The following is a 5,494-nucleotide window of genomic DNA, read 5'->3' on the forward strand; positions in this document are numbered from 1 at the left end:
ATTCAAATTAATAAACAATTTATTACTGTGATTGCTAATATTATGTTTTAAAAATTTGCAAATAAAGAAGAAGTTTTGTTTTGATCAAAGAAAGCCGGATATGGTTCTAACCTCTTTTTTAAAACTTTGCTTATATTCCATATAATTTCCTCTTTCCATTAAGTAAAGATAGTTTCTTTTACAAATTTTAGGGGCTCAAAATTGACTTTAGACTTATGTTATAGTGGACTTTTTTCTAATAATTTTTACTTACAATTTTTCTTAGAATCCGAATCTGCTAAGAGGGAAGTCGAAAAAAATTGACCCGTCCTAATGTATGTATTTTTGCATATATGTATATACCTATGTAAACGCACATAACTTCTCATCGACTCGCCAGAGCAATGGTGTTTGTAATAAAGGAGTAGGAGCAAATAATACTGACAGCATTTTAAAGGCGCCTTCTCTAAAACAGCAGATTGGCAAGGAGTTGCCATATACCCGCAAAAGGTGCAGCTTATTGAGAGTGCACCATGCGAAGCACGAAAGCTCCACGAGAGCGCGTGTTGAATCTTCTGCAATTCGAAATCTTTCAAGTGTCTAATTTCTATAGCCCTCGGATTGCCACCTCGTCATATTCTCTTAGGTAAAATGAAGCTGAAAGTGAAATAAGCACAAACAAATTCTACAGATTTTGCTCAACACTGGTGTGTGTTTCGTTACTAAAAACTTCAATGTTTCTTTCAGTTACATATTTTTTTCCTAAGCTGAACAGGTTTTGAAATTTCAGGCAACTTTAGTGCACTGCTTGACTTCATTCTCCCCCTTCTTCACTATATTTTTGCTATCTATTTTGCTAACTTTAATATATTTAAAAGTTTTTCACAGTCAACAGCTGGCATCCGGGTATCCTGCTGGTGGCTTGACTGCGTCTTTTATGCGATATCCTGCAGCAACCGCTTCAGAATAGTCCTCCTACTCCACACTTTCCTTTTTGCACTGCTTTGAATTATGCGTAAGCTCGTCGCTGTTACCACTACTACTATATATACATAAATTACAGTTACATACATATATAAAGTACAGTCGCGTATATAAAAGTTTGTACAGATAGTTAGCTTGGATTTAAAGGGTTATAAAGTCTTAAAGGCAGGAATAATATTATATTTTTTTAGGATAAACTTTTTCCGCACGTGGCATTTTAAATCACATTTTATCCTCGTGGATGCTCGGAGGTAAAATTTTGCTTCGACGAAAAGGAACGTATTAAAAAAAACCTAAAAAATAATTTGCGCGTATACTTCTGTTAGGTGTTTGGCCGAGCTTCTTCTTCTTAATTGGCGCGATAACCGCTTTCGCGATTTTGGCCGAGCTTAACAAAGCGTGCCAGTCGTTTCTTTCTCGTGCTAACCGGCGCCAGTTGGACATACAAAGTGAAGCCAAGTCATCCTCCACCTGATCTTTCCAACGCAGAGGAGACCTTCCTCTTCCTCTACTACCACCAGCTGGTACCGCATCGAATACTTTCAGAGCCGAAGCGTTTGTATCCATTCGGACGACATGACTTAGCCAACGTAGCCGCTGGATCTTTATTCGCTGCGCTATGTCTATGTCGTCGTAAAGCTCATACAGCTCATCGTTCCATTGCCTATGATAATCGCCATCGCCGACGTACAAAGGCCCAAAAATCTTCCGCAGAATCTTTCTCTCAAACACTCCAAGCGACGCTTCATCGGAAGGGCGTGATGAGAGCCTTGTAGAGTGTAAGTTTTGTTCGTCGAGAGAGGACTTTACTGCTTAGTCCAAAGTAGCGTTTGTTGGCAAGAGAGATTCTACGTTGGATTTCCAGGCGACATTGTTATAGGTGTTATAAAAAATTGTGCCTGAGCGATTAAGTTCAGCGGTTCGTACGCTGCTCTCCAACATCAGATTAAAGAAGTCACACGACAGCGAGTCACCCTATCTGAAACCTCGTTTGGTATCAAACGGCACGGAGAGGCCTTTCCCAATTCTGACGGCGCTGCTGGTGTTGAGCAGCGTCATCTTGCAAAGCCGTATTAGTTTTGTGGGGATACCAAATTCAGACATCACGGCATACAGGTAACTCCTTTCCGTACTGTCGAATGCAGCTTTGAAATCGACGAAAGGATGGTGTGTGTTGATTCTCCTTTCATGGGTCTTTTCCAAGATTTGGCGTATTGTGAATATTTGGTCGATGGTTGACTTTCCAGGTCTAAAGCCACACTGATAAGGTCCATTCAGTTGGTTGACGGTGGGCTTCAGCCTTTCACACAATACGCTCGCTAGAACCATATAGGCGATATTTAGAAGACTAATCCCGCGGTAATTGGCACAAATTGCAGGATCGCCCTTCTTATGGATTGGGCACAGCACACTTAAATTCCAATCGGCAGGCATGCTTTCATTCGACCATATTTTGCATAGGAGCTGATGCATGCACCTTACCAGCTCCTCGGCGCCATGTTTGAATAGCTCAGTCGGCAGTCCGTCGGAGCCCGTGGCTTTGTTGTTTGGCTATTCTCTCCTCGTCATGGTCAGGTAGCGGAACGACAATTTCGTCGTCAACGATTGGGCTATCGGGATCTTCACATTCTCTGTGACATTCGCAGCTATCACTATTTAGCAAGTTCGAGAAATGTTCTCTCCATCATTTAAGATTGCTCTGGATGTCAGGCACCAGATCGCCGTCTTTGTTTTTACAGGAAAACGCCCCGGTGTTAAAACCGAGGCGGCCAATTGATATCGGAATTCAAAAACGGTAGCCAAAAGTTCGAGTGTAACTTTGGCAGTGTGACAAGTTGCACCGTCCTGTTAAAACCAAATGTCGTCCATGTCAACCTCTTCAATTTTTGGAAACAAAATCTCGTTGAGCATGTCACGGTAACGCTGACCATTTACTGTAACCGCGGCTCCTCGCTTATTTTCGAGAAAAAAAATGGCCCAATGATGCCGCCAGACCAAAAACCGCACCAAACAGTGACTCGTTGTGGATGCATTTGCTTCTCTACAGTAACGTGTGGATTTTCTGAGCCCCAAATCCGACAATTTTGCTTTTTGACGTAGCCACCGATGTGAAAATCAGAAAATAAGAAGAAGACTAACCACTTTGGAAATAGATTTTCAGGCTTTCCCATTTCGTAAATGTCAAACCTTTAAGTAAATTATGAATACATTTGACATTCTGACCATTCTCAAAAAAATAGGTGGTTCAAAAAGCAAACGCTATATGGCCCACCCTTTATATCCGAGGCTATTGCGGTCTTCACTGGTTGTGCTCGGCCGGTGCTCAGCAGCTATCCAGGATGGCCAAGGAAAAGACAGGATCAAATCCAGGGGGCTGTGTGTCGTCTTGGATAAAGCATGTGCCAAAGATAGAGCCCTGGAGTTTGCCATGTTAAACCCAGTCAAGGCCGTGGCCTTATATTGCTAAATCCCATACATCCCACTGCAGTGATCCGGTAGCCTGAATTTGAGTTTGATGGGGAGCTCTTTGCAGAAGACTGCTCCTCCGACCCTACCGTCCAACTTCGAGCCATCCGTGAGCAGGTTAACCAGGCCCTATACCGAGGTGAAAAAGGTAGTGGTAAAATTTGATCAAGAAAACACATAATCAGGCAGTAAGTCGCATATAAATAAGATTTACAAAATGTCTCGATAGCAGTGCCACCTTGCGCGGTGTTGTTATAAATCTTTCAAATGAAAAAATAAAAAAAAAACTGTTTTGAATGGGTTAAGAAAGAAGATAAAAAATGTTTTAGAATTAATAAATATCCCTCGCTGGCTTGAAGAAAGTCGTTACCCAAAAACTAATAGGTCTATTTATAAGTTCGTGCGGTTTTACAACAGATGGCGTAACTTGATTATTATTCCATCGATCCACATTTCCAAACATTCATTGGAGAGCTACTGTCGTAAGGCACAAACGTCAGTATAAGTTTTTTATTTGAAGCGTAAACAACAATATTTTTACCACACTTGAAAATGTCGAATTTCGTGCCAAATAATGTGTTTTTGCGGGGAATTCTTCTTCATTATTTTAATATGAAGAAAAAAGCAGCCGAAAGTCATCGTATCTTGGTGGAAGTTTATGGTGAGCATGCTCTATCTGAGCGAACGTGCCAGAAGTGGTTTGCACGCTTTAAAAGTGGTGATTTTGGCTTGGAAGACGAAGAACGCGAGGGTGCGCCAGCAAAGTTCATGGATACCGAATTGGAGGAATTGCTCGATCAAGATCCGGCTCAAACGCAAGAAGAGGTTGCAAAAACTTTGGGAGTTGATCAATCAACCATTTCCAAACGTTTAAAAGCCATGGGAATGATCCGAAAGGTAGGCCATTGGGTGCCGTATGAATTGAAGCCAAGAGACGTTGAACGCCGTTTTATGGCATGCGAACAACTGCTTCAACGGCACAAAAGAAAGGGTTTTTTGCATCGAATTGTGACTGGCGATGAAAAGTGGGTCCATTACGACAATCCAAAACGTCGGGCAACGTATGGATACCCTGGCCATGCTTCAACATCGACGTCGGCGCAGAATATTCATGGCCTGAAGGTTATGCTGTGTATCTGGTGGGACCAGCGGGGTGTTGTGTATTATGAGCTACTGAAACCGAATGAAACGATTACGGGGGATGTCTACCGACGACAATTGATGCGTTTGAGCCGAGCACTGCGAGAAAAACGACCGCAATACGCCGATAGACACGACAAAGTTATTTTGCAACATGACAATGCTCGGCCACATGTTGCACAAGTGGTCAAAACATACTTAGAAACGCTCAAATGGGATGTCCTACCCCACCCGCTGTATAGTCCAGACCTTGCGCCATCCGATTACTATCTCTTCCGATCGATGCAACATGGCCTGGCTGACCAGCACTTCCGTAATTACGATGAAGTCAAAAAATGGATCGATTCGTGGATTGCGGCAAAACCGACCGAATTTTTCACAAAGGGAATCCGTGAATTGCCAGAAAGATGGGAAAAAGTAGTAGTAAGCGATGGACAATATTTTGAATATTAAATTTGTAACCATTTTACGTCAATAAAGTTTCAAATTTCGAAAAAAAACCGCACGAACTTATTCATAGTCCTATTAAAAAAATCGTGAAGCATGGTTTCAAAGTTTCTATTTTAGATTTAGTAAAGGAAAGCCACATTTTCATCTAATAAGAAACCGTTAATCAATATCGATAAGAGTTTGTTAAGGAACAGAAAATAAAAGTTGGTGGTTATTTTTTTATACTTTTTTGTATAGAAAACAAATTTTTTTTGTTATGACATTTTTCCACAAAAGAGCTATAGGCAGATATCGAAAGTATTTTTTAAAAAAAACCCAAATAATTATCTGAAAGAAATAATTAAAGATTTATAAAATATCTATACAAACCCATCATTTTAAATAATAGGACTATGAATAAGTTCGTGCGGTTTTTTTTCGAAATTTGAAACTTTATTGACGTAAAATGGTTACAAATTTAATATTCAAAATATTG

Source organism: Anastrepha ludens, chromosome 2 (genome assembly GCF_028408465.1).
Source record: "Anastrepha ludens isolate Willacy chromosome 2, idAnaLude1.1, whole genome shotgun sequence".
Lineage (NCBI taxonomy): Eukaryota > Metazoa > Arthropoda > Insecta > Diptera > Tephritidae > Anastrepha > Anastrepha ludens.